The following is a 15639-nucleotide window of genomic DNA, read 5'->3' on the forward strand; positions in this document are numbered from 1 at the left end:
TGAAAAGGGGCCTTAATATCAAACAAAGGCATTTGTATTTTTTCTTAGAGGCAATAGGAACTCAGTGGAGCTTCCTGAGCAGGGGAGTGACACAGTCTGAGCTGCACTTTCAGAATATCACTCTGCTAGTGTTCTGTGACAGTCCTCTGACATAAGGGAGTCCCCACCTGAGAGAACATAGGATTTCCCTATTAACCCTTGTGTTCTACACCTGGGCCCCTACTGTAGGTGTGGCTGGTTAAGTCTTTATCCAGGTTACCAGTGTGACAAAGGAAAAGTCCAAAAGACATGATTTCTGGGTAATTAACAATCATTTCATTAATTATAGCTAGCAAATAATTAATAAAATGTGGTCAGTGGCTACCTCTCATAAACCAAAGACCCTCATGGAGGCTGCTTGAATGTTTAAATACTTGTGGAAAAGTGGGTGTCCCTGAGGATTTCCATCAACTTTGACTGGTTAACAATCAATGATGGGGAGGACATATTAATGAGGAGATGGGCAAAAATTGTTCATTTCCTCCTGAAAAGAACATGACCTAATCATGGGACTTAGCTGCCTCTAGCAATGTAGACAAAAGAATATATGTCAACCCAGACTGCTCTGGCTGCTTTTCCACTCCTAAGCTAAATTCTAATGGAAGGTCCCAAGAGCGGAGACTTTTTTCCTAAGGGCAAGAAGTCACCTAGACTGGATTCTGTTTGTAAGGTTGGGTTTTTTTTTGGAGGGGGGAAGGCAAGGCAATTGGGGTTAAGTGACTTGCCCAAGGTCACACAGCTAGCGAGTGTGTCAAGTATCTGAGGTTGGATTTGAACTTAGGTCTTCCTGACTCCAGGGCCCGGACTCTACTCACTGCGCCACCTAGCTACCCCTGTTTGTAATAATAGCCACACAATATCCTTTTTTAAAATTCAATTTTATTTTATTTTCAGTTTCAAATTCTTTACCTTCCCCTTCCCCCTCCCCTACTCGTTGATTAAGCAAGAAAAACAAAGCTCATTAGAAATATGTGTTGTTGTTCAGCCATGTCTGACTCTGTGACCCATTTTGGGTTTTTCTTGGCAAAGATATTAGAATGGCTTGCCATTTCCTTCTCCAGCTCATTATCCTCAGATGAGGAAACTGAGGCAAACAAGATGAAGTGACTTGCCCAGGGTCACACAGCTAGCAAAAGTGTGAATTTGAATTCAGGAAGATGGGTCTTCCTACTTCAGGCCCAGCATTCTCCCCATTGCACCACCTAACTGCCCTACAAATTATTATTCATATATTTATATATATAAATATACATATATATACGTACACACATATGTATATTCATATGTATGTATATTTGTGTACACGTGTATGTATATATACACATATACATATATATTCATGTAAGACAAATTTCCACATTAGCTACTGTTCCAAAAAATAAAAAGAAAGAGATAAAAATGCTTCAATTCAGGTGATAGCCTTAAGAAAACCCAGTAACAGTGAATCCAGAATAAAGGTCTAAGGTCTGGAAGGGGTGTGAGAGGTCAGCTGAGCCATTTTGCAGGGGAAGAAACCAAGTCCCTGGTTACACAGAGTCAGGATTCAAACCCAAGCCTCAGACAGCAAATCTAATGTTCTTTTTCCACTAGCTTGGAAACAACAAACCAGTTACTTAAGTTACTTAAATTTCTATCCCACAGACTCCTCATTTCTGTAAAGAAGCTGCTACTTATCCAATACACCCCTTTATTCAGTGCCTGGGGGTGCATCAGTGGGCTGGGTATGTGAAGGGAAATGTGACTCCTGATTGGCTAAGAGAATGGTGAGCACAACATAGACTTATCTCAGTTGGTTGTAGGGGCACCTCAAGAGAGGACCTTCAGAGAAAAGGTAAGAAGAAACTTTTGAGTGGTAGAAATGTTAAAAGGAGGACTGAACATCCTTTGGGGCCAAGGACCTGTGTAGAAAGACAATTTTATAATGTTCTTGTACTAGGAGTCTACTATACCTGAGCCTGCTGGGGACACAATGGAGAAATCCATGGGCCTGGAATCAGGATGACCACGTTCAAATCTAGCCTCAGATATTTACTAGCTGTGTGACCCTGGGCAAGTCACTTAATACCTGTCTGCCTCAGTTTCTTCAATTGTAAGACAGTGACAATAATAGCAAAGGGCTGTTGTGAGAATGAAATAATATAACACCAGTAAAATACCCGGCATTCAGTAGGTGCTTAATAAATGCTTGTTCCCTTCCCTACTCATACTTCCTGGACTTAGTCACAATCACTCCATACTCTGCCACACACAAAGAGAACTAATTTCCTAGCCTCACCTACTCCACTAATGTCAACATTAAGAGCATTCAGATACAAATTAATGATACAGGGGGGAGGCGTGATGAATAATTATAGACAGAGAGGGAAATTCTGTCTTCCTGTCTACACAGAGTCATTGACCTCCGTCAGTCCTAGCCTAGCATCACCAAAGCCAACAGCCCAGTGTATTCAACAGTGGCCCACTGTCCATCTCAGCTGGGTTATGGAGAAGCAGGCATGGGGAACGAGGTAAGGTGGGAAGGCTGAGGCCATGGCATGGGGCCTCGAATGCTTGCAGCAAGGAAGCAAAGCAAGGGAGGGAAGTGTTTGATCTTGGGCCAGAAGCAGAAAAATGTAGAAGCCTAGGACTTTGGGAGATGAGAGGGAAAGAGGCAGAGACAGATGGGGGCCATAGAGCCCAAGACGGGGCAGCAGACAAAGTCCAGGAGGAAGAGGGAAAGCTGACAGCGCGCTCTCTCTCTCTCTCTCTCTCTCTCTCTCTTTTTCTCTCTTTCTCTCTCTCCCTCTGTCTCTCGGGGGATCAAAGGAAGGGGATTTCAGCTCCCCAAATCTGTGACCTGGAATCACTCCCCTCTTCCCCTGCCTTCTAATCCCTTCGGATTTTTAGAGCTTGGCCACTGGAGTACCCAGCTAAGAAGTGGCATCAATATCACCCTACAAATATTCCAGTCCAGCCAGAAATCCAGATTCTGAATCAGCCAAACACAGGGTGTCAGTGAAGGCCCAGAGATTCTGCCTTCTACCTCAGGTATTTTCCTTAAAGGGATGAATGTCCACCTCCTGGAAGATTTAGGGACATGCACTCTCCCTTTGTGGCCACAAGGTGGCAGCAAGGACAAGTTCAACGTTCATTTCAACAAACACCTACTTTGTATAAGGCAATGTCATAGCCCTTGGAATAAGACAAGACAAAAAGCCTTCACTCAGGGAACTCACATCCTACTGGAGAAAAACAGAATAAATACAAAGCTATTTACAGAGAAGCAGAGCATTGTGGGAAGAGGAGGAGGCCATTGAGAAGAGACCGAGGAAATTAGAAAAAAACCCCTGTAGGAGGGAGCACCTGAGCTGAGTCTCCAATGGAGCCAGGTGTTTCAAGAGGCAAAGGTGAAGAAGGAGGGCACTTCAGGCAGGGGGCACAGCTTGTGCAAAATGACAGAGGCGGGAGACGAAAAGCCACATGCAGGGAGTAGATGCAGAGCAGTTCAACTGAAAGAAAGAGTGGGGGATGGGGGCCATAATACAATTTTGACTAAGAAAAGGAGGTTGGAGCCAGACTGTGAAAGGCTCTCTGTGCAAAGCAGATGTGTTTGTATATTATCCTAGAGGCAAGCAGGAATCCATTCTTGAGCAAGGAAGTGAAATGGTTAGACCTACGTTTTAGGAAAATCAGGCAGGCAGGGTGGATTAACGAGAGGAGAGGCTGGAGGTGAGGATGTCAATTGGCTGGCAGAGGGGATGAGAAAATGGGGGCCAGGTGCAAGAGATGGGATTGTGGGAAATGGCAAAACTAGGCAGCAGATTAGGGCACTGGGTGGTACAGTGGATGGGGTGCTGGGCCTGGAATCAGGAAGACATAAGCTCAAATCTGACCTTATGTACTTACTAGCTATGTGACCCTAAGCAAGTCACTTCACCCTATTTGCCTCAGTTTCCTCATTTCTAAAATGAGTTGGAGAAGGAAATGGCAAACCACCCCAGTGCCTCTGCCAAGAAAACCCCAAGTCGGGTCATGCCAAGTCATATACCACTGAAATGACTGAACAACAACAAGGCAGCAGATAGGATATGAAAGAAAGGGGAAAGAGTGGAAAGTGGAGGATGGCCTCAGAGTTGTGGAGTTCCTCGGGAAACTGAAAGGATGATGGTGTCCTTGAAGAAAATAGGAAGAGTAATGGCTTGGGGGGCGGGGCTAGAATACCAATAGCTCGCATTTATATAGTATTTTAAGGTTTGCAAAGCACTTTACGAATATAGATCCATTTTATCCTCAGAACACAGCTGGGAGGTAAGTACCATTATCATTTGGTTGGTTGCTGTCCTTGCTCTTGAGGAGGACCAGAATGACATCCCTACTCTGGAGTCAAGTTTCAATGTGTCCGACTGTGGCTGATCAGACCAATATGAGCTTGGAATGCTCTACAGTGGGTTGGGCTCAAACAGTCCAGGTGAACATTTGAGGTAGATTCTCTACACTTGCTCATGCTCCGTTTGCCTTGAGCTGTCTCGATTCTGCTTTGGTCATAGAGCACAGCACCTTCTCTGATGTGGGCATGCCATGCTGAACGGTCTTGTGCCAATATCTCCCATGTCACACAATCAATTCCAAAGTTCTTGAGAGAGATCTCGAGTGTCCTTGTATCACTTCTTCTGACCACTATATGAATGCTTGCCCTGTGTGAGTTCTCCATAAAATAGTCTTTTTGGCAAGTATACATTTTGCATTGGAACAACATGGCCAGCCCATTGGAGTTACGCTCTGTGAAGCAGAGTTTGAATGCTTGGCAGTTTAGTTCAAGTGAGGACCAGAAACTTACTGGTCTTAGACACTTACTAGCTGTATGATCTTAGGCAAATTGCTCAACACTGTTTGCCTCAGTACCCTCGTTTGTAAATGGAGCTGGAGAAGGAAATGGCAAACCACTCCAGGGTCTCTGCCAAGAAAACCTCAAGTAGGGTCACAAAGAGTCAGACACCAATGAAGTAACTAGACAACATGAAGGAGGAGGCAGCAGATTGGATACAAAAGGAAGTGGGAAGGGTGAAAAGCGGAGGATGACCCCACAGTTGTGGACCTGAGGAGGTGAAAGGATGATGGTGTCCTTGAAAGAAAATGAGAAGTTAGGAAGAGTAATGGTTTGGGGGAGGGGAATAATACCAACAGCTAGCATTTATACAGTATTGTAAGGTTTATAACGCACTGTACGAATACCATTTCCTAAATGTGGGAGGCAAGTACTATTATTAGTAGTAATAATAATAGCGGGAAGCTAGGCAGCTCAGTGGATAGAGTGCCAGGCTTGGAATCAGGAACACTTATCTTCCTGAGTTCAAATCTGGCCTCAGATACTTCCTAGCTGTGTGACCCTGGGCAAATCACTTTACCCTGTTTGGCAAACCACTCCAGTATCCTTGCCGAGGAAACCTCAGATGGGGATACAAAGAGTCAAATACAACTGAAAATGACTGGAACAACAGCAAATAATAATACTTGATATTTATAAGCACTTACTGTTTGCCAGGCACTGTCCTAACTGCTTTACAATTACCACTTCATTTGATCTTCACAACAACCCTGGGAAGCTGTTATTATCCCAATTTTACAGATAAGGAAACTGAGGCAAACAGGGTGAAGCAACTTGCCCAGGGTCACACAGCTAGGAAGTGTCTGAGGCCAGATTTGGATTCAGTCTTTCTTACTCCTGGTTCAGCATCCCATCCGCTGTGCTGGTAGCCTCCTCTCAAGACAATGCATTCTGTTTTGGCTATGTTGAGTTTAAGGTGCTATGGGAACATCCAGGTAGAACTGTCCAACAGTTAGTGATCACGGCACTAGATGAGGATCATGTATGTTGAGTTGAGAGACATCTGTATAGAGAGGATAGTTGAATCCATGACCCCCATAGCCACAGTATCAGAAACTTATCCCAATAGAGTAATGTACCCCAACACCTCAAATTCTATTGTATAGGTCTCTCTCCTCACTGGTGGAGATCAGTGTCGCATATCTGCATGGGGAACAAGGTAGTGTTGGGGAGAGCGGAGAGAAAAGAGATTCCATCTCTTTGGGCTCCTCAGTTCCTTTGGGTTCATTCATCTTCTGGCTTCCAGTGTTGACAGAGAAAATGGATGATGCCAATTGCATTTGAGGTTGACTAAGGGAAGCAATGACTGTGGAAAAAAGCAGACATGTACAACTCAACCAGGTCCTTATTTATAGCTTCCTGCACTGGAGACTTCAGGGAATTCTCTCCCCTTGCGTAAGATCTAGGATTCTTTCTCTCGACTGAACTGAGTTTTCTTGCTCCCGATGGGACAGGTCCTCCTCTACGGTATATATCTGGTACATATTCTCCTATGTATATCTTCACTGATTTCTATTTTGCTACTTATTTCTGTAAATGAGCTTCCTTGCTCTTTGCTACGTTGTGTTCATTGTGAAACTGGTATTAGGTGAGAAGAGAGTTAAGCCTTGTATGTGAAGCTTGAGGTCATCCTTTATCCATCTACCAATGATGAAAACTACATCTTCTAGGCTAATATATTGGAGGGATCAGATAGATATAACTCTAGCCCAGTACCCCCTGTTTCTGAGGAGAGGCCCCACCCTCCTGCTTCCCCTCCTGGCAGGAATTGACATCTCCTTTGGAAAAGGGTGGTGGGAAAAGAGGCTACATGTGTCTATTCTGCTTCAGGAAGACATCCTTATGCTACACGTGGGGACAGCCTCATTATGGTAACAACGAAGCACAAAATAATAATCAGGACATGTATGTTTGCAGTTACATGTACTTGTAATAGCAAAAAAAGAAAACCCCAGAAATCATGTAAATTCTCTCAGGAGGCTCTTAGGAAGTAACTGAACAAACAGCAGACTTGGGAGACAGGTTATATATACAGCAGAAGGAGTGCCATGGTCAAGAACCCTGGGTTCAAATCCCCACTCTACCTCTTACAAGTGACATAACTTTGTACAGGTCACTCCCTCTCCTTGAGATTCAGTTTCCATTTCTGTAAAATGGAAATTTATTACTTTCACTTTCTACTTCAAAGGAGTAGTTGTGAAGAAAGTGCTTTGTAAACTCAAGTCAACACCCAAATCTGGATTAAGCAAGGTTGCAACAAGAATGATCCCTCCATAAAGCAGAGTGGTTCACAAGGAAAAGCACTGGGTTTGAGGACCAGAAGAACTGGGTTTGAATCCTGACTCATCTCTCCACTATCTTCGTGGTCTTCCCTTTACTTTTCTGAGTCTCAGGGGAAAGAACACTTATGTAAAAGTCAGAGGATCTGGGTTCAGATCCAGCCTCTGCTGATCATCACCAGTGTGACCTATGTAAAATCATTTTTTTCTCTCTCTCTGGGCCTCAGTTTCCTCACATGCAAAATGAGGAAGCTTGACTAGATGACCTCTAAAGTTCTTCAGCTCTAGGTCTATGGTCAAATGAAATAATATTTATAAGGTGCTTAGCATAGTACCTGGCACATAATAGATGGTTAATAAATGTTCATTCCCTAATAGAGACTAGATTTTTCCTAAAAGGTAACAAAGTTGGGATATGATTGGGGGGAGGAGGAATTGGGCAGGGCTCAAATCATGCTTCCTTGACTGTATTGAGATAGCTTCCTGTTGCTTAAGGACATCAAGAGAGCCACCCATGTGGGATCAGCACCCTTCAGACTTGGTGGCTATCCCAAGACTAAGGCAGTCACCACACCTGTCCTGATGACTAAATATAGTTCCTTATCTAGAAGAAGGCAGGGAGGGCCCCATCTTTATCAAAACTAAATTGGCTATGCTTGTTATGTTAGGGCTAAGATAACCTCCTTTCCTTAACAGTTCAATGACCTGTAAGTGACCCATTTCAGCCCAAAATGGAATCTTAAATAACAAGGTGCTTCTGTAACACCATGGAATTCGCCATGCAGATTTCAGAGCATGAGCAGGCATTGTTTCCAGGCTATTTGCTTTGTGTTGAAGAGTGACTTTTTTGGTTGGTCGCTGAAACAACAGGCAGACGAAAGACTTCCATAGGGGCAACTCAAGCTTCTCTTTCTGGCCTCAACGTTTTGAGTGAGAAAAATGTGCTGCAAGCCTTTGGTTGAAGAGAGAGTCTGCAAGTAGTCCCTGAATTCCAGACTCCATTCTTTGCCTCTCTAGCTTTAGTGTGAACCCACTCCCCCCTAAGGACTAAGGTGGTATAGGGAGTGTATTCAGAATGATGATTTGTACTTCTTATCTTCCTATACCTCCTCAATAAATACCACTTTGTAAAAACGAATTGTTCTTAATTGGTTGAATGAAACTTGAGGAACAATCCCTGGAAGGTAGCTATTTTGTAAAAGAAATGGTAAACCATAATCAGTAATTGATGCTGAGGAGAATACATTGGGATGGGAGCTCAAACTGATAGCATGAGAGAAAAATCTTATTATCCAGTACCCAGAGAACCCTGGAGAGGAACAATAGCTCTGGGCATCCAAGTTGTCTGTGAAAGTGAGAGTTGGGATTAGGATCTCATAGCCTTCCAAAGAACTGTTTAAAATTGACTTGATGACTTAAAAAGCCACATGAAAGTACAGTCAGATATGTCAAGAGGGCATTCAGAAGGCATTAACGATAAAAAACAAAGAACAACACCACCTCACTACTAGACAGGAGTGGGGAACCTGTAGCTTCAAGGCCACATGTGTCCCTCTAGGTCCTCAAGTGTGGCCCTTTGACTGAAATGAGGCCCATAGGTGGCAGATTCCCCAACCCTGGTATTGGAAATGATTTTTAGTTTTATCATTCAACGACTTTCTTATGTAAACTTTTAAAAAGAAATCCTTTAGTTGTGCTTTTAAAAATAATGCTGAATTTGTTGTATTAAAGTGTCTGCATTAAATTTCATAAACACTTAAAAGCCCTGAAACAGTTCACAAGTCCCCTTTTTTGTTCTTCTTTGTATATTGAAATGTTTTAGTTTGTTAACAATTAAAGTAATTATAAAAAAAGAAATATTTAAAGATGTACATTGCTGGCACTTCACAGCGATCTCCCCCACCCACAGCCTATCTACCTCCACATAGAAACATCCCTTATAACAAGGAAGAATCATTAAGCAAAACAAGCCAGCATACTGACCATGTTGGTAGTGTATTCCTCATTCAGCACCTGTAGCCCACCACCTCTTTGATGTCAAAAAGGAGAGCACTGCCATTCTTTGGAGCCAAGCTTTGTCCCTCATTATTTGAATTCTGATGTCTCTCAATGTTATTTTCCTTTACATTACTGTGGTCATTGTGCAAGCTGTCTGCCTTGTTCCACACCAGTTCAAATACAGGTCTCCCTAAGTCTCTCTGAATTCTTCACATTCATTGTCCAGCCCATAGTCCAGGCTACAGAGGAATAACCAACGCAAGAATCTCAGACCAAAGAGAAGCCTACAATTCTGCCCCTTTGAAACAACAGAACTTCCCAGCAGGCTGATAGGGGTAGAGTCCAGCAGCATCTACTCCTGCTTAAGCCCAAACCCAGGTCAGGAACTTACAGAGCTCAGACAAAGAGGGTAGTGATCAGATTTTGCCCTGGATCAGATCACTTTGGAAGTGTTGAAGTCTTTCAAGTGCCCAGGCTGCCCCTGAAATTCTGGAATAGCACAACACTCGTACTGAGTACTCAAGAAAGTAGCAACAGGACCAGTCCAGATCTTCCCTCCAGAAGTGTGACAGAGCCCAGCCCTAACACCAAATTTCACATCAGAAAGTTGGCTGCAAAGATGGGCAAATAGAAAAAGAACTCCATCATAATGAGTTATTATGGTGTCAGGGACACTCAAGACATAGATGCTGCTCACCGAAGACTCTAAAACGTGTCATTTGCAAGAACAAACGCCAAAATCTAAAAGAGTTTGAGAAAGAAATTGATTAGTTCACTTGGTAAAGAAGAGTGAGCCAGAGAGGAGGTGTGGTTCCATCTTGTCCGCGCATCTGAGAGTTTATTTTATATGGGATGTACATAAGGTTCTCTACACACAACCACACATTCACAGTTGAGCAACTTGAAAGGAAGGTAGATTGAGATAGACATAAGTGAATATAAGCATTCGATAAAATTTGGGTGAAGCCAAAACACAAAGGAGCCCAAAACACAAGCTTGATTGAACCCAAAACAGTATGTGGGTGTGGGACTGAAAATAAGAATGTTTTGGGTGGATCCAGGACTTGGTGGAGCCTAAAATACCTTGTAGTCATCTCTAGCATTTGTGGGGAGTTACTGATGTCAAGGTAACATTCTGAGTTGAAACAATCTTTAGTCACATAAAGTTAGGTTCAAATGATATTGATAGGTGATAAATAATAATGCACAATCCCCATTTTTGGGCTTGTCCAACATTCTCATACTAGCAAAAGCATAATTGCAGAAGCAGAAAGCTAGGTTATGGATTCAAATGGAGTTTATTAAAATAATTTGAATCAATCAAAATGTCTTCCTCATCTACTTTGTCCAAGGCTTGATAAAATTCCTTTAAGGAGGGATAGGGCCAGAGTGGTGAAAAAACTTTATCCTATTGTCCTATAGCCAGAGGGATCAATTTGAGAAAGTCTCAGTGGCTGTAAGTCAAGAGACTTAAACATACACTGGGAAGTGCATCTGCTGTGGCCATGAGTATCACAAAAATCATAATCCCGTGTTTTCTTGAGCAAACCTAGGTCAGCAGAGTTATAACCTCATATATCCCTTAAAGAGACACATCTTGTTAAACAGACTCTATAGGTAAGCCAGGTGAGGTTAAAGCTTAAACTACTTAACAAGGTTCCAATAAATAGTTTTGAGAGAAGAGATTTATATATTACCAATTAGGGCTGCTGAGAAATAATGAAATTGCTTTAGGAAGATCAAAGTTCCCCTTGTCAAACAATTAACAGTATTATTCCCTAAGTCAAGTTTTGGTAGGCTAATAGAAACACAAGACAGGCTTTCAATTGACCAAAAGTTGCCAGAGGAATAGTCCTGATGCTGGAACAGTAAATAGAAGAAATTAGAACATTTGCCACTTCCAGGCAAATATAAACACCATGAAACTAATAATAATGATCTTTAATATTAAATAACATCATCTCCTTGTTCCTGGTTACTCAGTTCCAATGTCCATTTGATCAGAAACTACATGTTGGGTACCAATTGTCCCATGTAGTCATCTGATCCCTGGAAACATCTTCCCTGGGAAGTTCTTGAAAAAGCCTCATTCACAGGGCAACTCTGGAGGGGGCTCCTCTTAGCAGATTGACTTTTCTGGTCACGAGTCACTTGCAGAGATTCCCTATTTAATGTTCCTAAAATCTGCAAGTAACAAGACTCAATACAATTTAGTACAACCTCCTAAATTTGATTTTCCAGTAACTAGTTCATGCAGTGAAAACCATGTTAAACCTTATGGAGATAATCCTATTAATGACAGAGCTATAAGAGGAGCATTAAATTAGAAACCTATAAGTCACCTGAAATTTCTGAGAATTTCAGTTTTTATATACCACTTGCTCTTCCCAGCTTTACTTGAACCTTTGCCTGATATGGACGATGCCATCAACAGGCTGAAGGAAAAATCTTCAAAAAAGAAAAAAAAGGATCAATGAGAGCCAGACTTGTGAAATGAGTCCTTCTGTCACTTAATATTATTGAAGACTTCAAAACATGAAAAACTCATTATTTTAAAGTTCTTTACAATTATTAATGCAATTTTGTACATAAAATCCTTAATTCAATTTTGAGAACTTATTACTAAAACATACTCAAAACTTGTATATCCCATTAGAAACATTTGGAAACTAATCATAGATGTATAGACACACACATATGTTTTTAGAGAAAACACTTTAATCTTGTTGCTTTGTCCAAGTTTACTACTCCATTAAATTTAACAACTTTTACATCTTTATCTTATCCCCCTCTTTTGAGAATATATATTATGTTCATATCATCCTGAAAGAACAAGATACTTTAAGGACCTAATCTTGTAGATGGAAAGCTTAAGAACCCATTTGCCTAATTGGTTAGGATATGGAGTTGATCACAAATTCAGATTAAAAATGGTAACATCTTTTATATTTGCATGCTACTATAGTAACTCAGAGATGTTTTAGTGTTAATGTATTAATTAATAGATTTAAATGTGGAAATGACAAAAAACTTCTATAGTTCACCTTCCTTAAATATAGAAATTTGTTCTGACAGGAAAAAGGAGGGTCATGGATATAAAAATAATCTTCAAGATCCCTCCAAGGGAATGGGCTGACCTGATATGAACAGGGGCGGGGGATGGGGGGGAGCTCCCATAGCTCTGTTTGATTCTCGGTAATTGTGATAGTTAACAGTCAATTATGAAGCAAAGTTCTACATTATTCACAGTGTATCATAGCCAGGCTCAGAATTAACCAGGTGGGAAATTTTCCTGTTTAGAAAGGAAATAGCACAATGGGGAAACTGAGTCAAGAGGATCTTACTTTTGTCTATGCAATATTGTCCCTTCCACTTTGCCAGAAACAGTTATCCCCTTGTAGCAGTTCTCAAATGGAACTCCTTTGGGCAGCACATAGCATTCCCCTTGAATAGTGGACTATTTGTTTAATGACACTCCAGACAATCCTACCTGAAATCAAAACTCAGAATGATATCAGATTAGAGTACCAAAAGATTTTATGTCAAATAGCAAAATTTCACTAATCCCAGCTTAGGACTATTATTTTTATTTTTCTCGTGTTGCAATAACCATTAGCAATAAGTATACATACAGACAGCTATGTGGTACAGTGGATAGAGTATAAGGCCAGGAGTCAAGAGGACCTGAATTCAAACCCAGCCTCAGACACTTAATAGCTGTGTGACCTTGGGCAAGTCACTTAACCCCAGTTGTCTCAAAAAAAACCCAACCCACACACATAAATAAGGCCTTATCTTATTCATCCTTTCTAATTTACATCCATCCTGGAGCAGAAATCCATCATTAAAACTTACATTTTGGAATTTTGCACATATAGTGAATACATGATAGTTGATCCAAAACCCTAGAAAAATCGTGGCTACTGTAGGCCTCCAGACTAACATGTGTCTGTATTGCCTATTAACTCCTAAGGCAAAACTGAAATCTTCGAATCTAAGGCTTATTGTTTCTAAGTTGGCTCGATGATATAACTTCAATACATATTATTTATTAACAGATACAATTTCATGATATTCATAAGTGACAGTCAAACAATCTATCAGATCAAACTCACTCTTAAAGAAACTTATAAATTCTTTAGAACTTCACAAGCTGCTGTCAGCCTCTTCTCTCAGATTTGATAAAATCTTATGACTCCCTCCACAAAAAAGAGGGTCCCAAGGAGCCTCCAAGATAAGGACAACTTAAGTGGCCTGTGGTGCTCTTCCCCCACCCCCATGCACTTGTCAACAGTAAGCTATTGTTATTAAAATACATCATAATGCAATATATAATTAGATACTTCACTTTTAAACTTTATTACAATATTCTTCAACAACTCAATTAATAATCTAAACACATCAGTTTAAAGGAGAAGTTACTTTTGTAATAATACAATTGTCTCCCTCTTGGGTATCATTTTCAAATTAACAGTATTTCTTATATCTTATTTCTCCAAAATCACAATACAAGAAAAATTAGAAGCCTAACAATAACATAAATAATATTTGGAGTTTTATAACAGAATACTTTTTTGCCAGTTAAATAATACCAATTCATTTGGACGCATCTCCAAATCCCGTTAGATAACTATCAATTTGGCTTTCTGTGCCAAGCATATTCAAAAAAGAGCATAGAGTAATTACACTTCTTCAAAATAATAATAGCTAACATTTATATAATGCTCACCACGTTCAAGGCCCTATGCTAAGCTCTTTACAATTATCTCATTTGGTCCTCCCAACAAACCCAGAAGACAGTGACTGCTATTATTTCATGTTACAGATAAGGAAACTGAGGCAAACAGAAGTTAAGTGACTTGCTCAAGTTCATACAGCTAATAGATTTCTGAAAGCAGATTTGAACTTCTATTTTTCTGATCCGTGCAGTTTCCAAGCACATCACCTTAATGCCAAATATCAAACGTATTTTGCACTAAGTTCAGATTTACTGCAATTACCCCAATAGAAAAACATACCTCAATGTTAATGAGACCATGTCATGATTTCGTTTCAGGAAAAACTTCAACTAAATCGAATGTGGATTTACAATCACAAATAGTAACATTCAAAATCTCAATTTTGCCCCAGAAAGTCAAGAACAGTTTGCCTTTTCAGGGGAAGGGTGACAGTGGATATTTCAAGTGTTATCCCAAGACCATTTGCACAGCCCCACTTTGTGTCATGGCCTGGTGGCCACTGACTTGGCTGCCCCTACCTTGGTGGCTCGTCTACATGAGAAAGGATGGGCAGTCAATCAAGACAAGGTCCAAGGGCCTGGCTTATGTGTCAGATTCTTGGGTGTTGTTTGGCAGAAGATCATGCCTTCTGCAGTTATTGATAAGATAGAATCCTACCCCACCCCTAGAACTGCAAAGCAATTACAGGAATTTTTAAGGTTTATTGGGATTTTGGAAAGTGTTCTTCCCTGAGTGGAAGGAGTGAGGACCTCCCATAAAAAGGACAAATTGAATAAGTAGAAAATAAGGAAGATGGTAAGGCCTCTCATGAAATCTAATCTTCAGCTTCCTACTTAAGTTTTTCTGTAAGACAAGTTAGTGACTGTGGGAAGACAAGTTACTAACCATAGGATGCCCCAAGAATAAAAATAGGACACAGGATGCTCACATCCTGTGTATTTACCCAAGTGCAAGGGGCTTCTGAAAGAGGAATGGATGAAAAGCTGGAAAGCCAGGTGCAATGTAGCTGTGCAAGACCTGGTCAGAAAGGCCAGTTAGGTATAAGAATGATGGGAGACAAATGTAAGGGTGCTGGGAGATATCCATCACAGATGTAAGGGTGATAGAAGGCATCTGTTGTAGAAGCAAGGGTGGTGGGAAAGGCTAGTTTGCCACAGATGTGAAGGTGAGGTAACCAACAACTGGCTTCTGCTTGTCAAAGATAACCAAACCATTTGTTCATTGTCATTGTCACTGAGGTAGATTTATCACTTAAGATGTAAGAATGGTGCATCACCTGCTTGTCAAAAATAACCATACCATTTGTTCTTTGCCATTGTCACTGGGGTAGATTTATCACGTCCACATTGTATCCTGAAAGCTTGTGTCTTCAAGCTGAGAGGAAAGAGGTTGGGAAGGGGAATTGTGGTTCAGGGCCTATAAAAACACCTGAATTTTCTGTGTCCAGTGCGCTCTGACCCTGAGGGGACCCTAGGTGCTCTTGGTGCCTGAGTTGCCCTTTCCCACGGGATGGTAATAAAATTTCCTTTCTACTTTCTACCTGAGATGCCTCTGACTTCAACTAGTCATCTGTGCCACACATCCCTCACTTAGCTTAGATCCTGAAGCTCCTATATGGTGTGACACATAAAGGTATACAGTGGGACTGGGATGTGGAGTGTACCCAAGCCTTTACTACTGCCAAGATGGCCATTATGGTGTACAGGCTACAAGTGTCTTT

This window comes from Trichosurus vulpecula, chromosome 2 (genome assembly GCF_011100635.1).
Source record: "Trichosurus vulpecula isolate mTriVul1 chromosome 2, mTriVul1.pri, whole genome shotgun sequence".
NCBI classification, from domain to species: Eukaryota; Metazoa; Chordata; class Mammalia; order Diprotodontia; family Phalangeridae; genus Trichosurus; species Trichosurus vulpecula.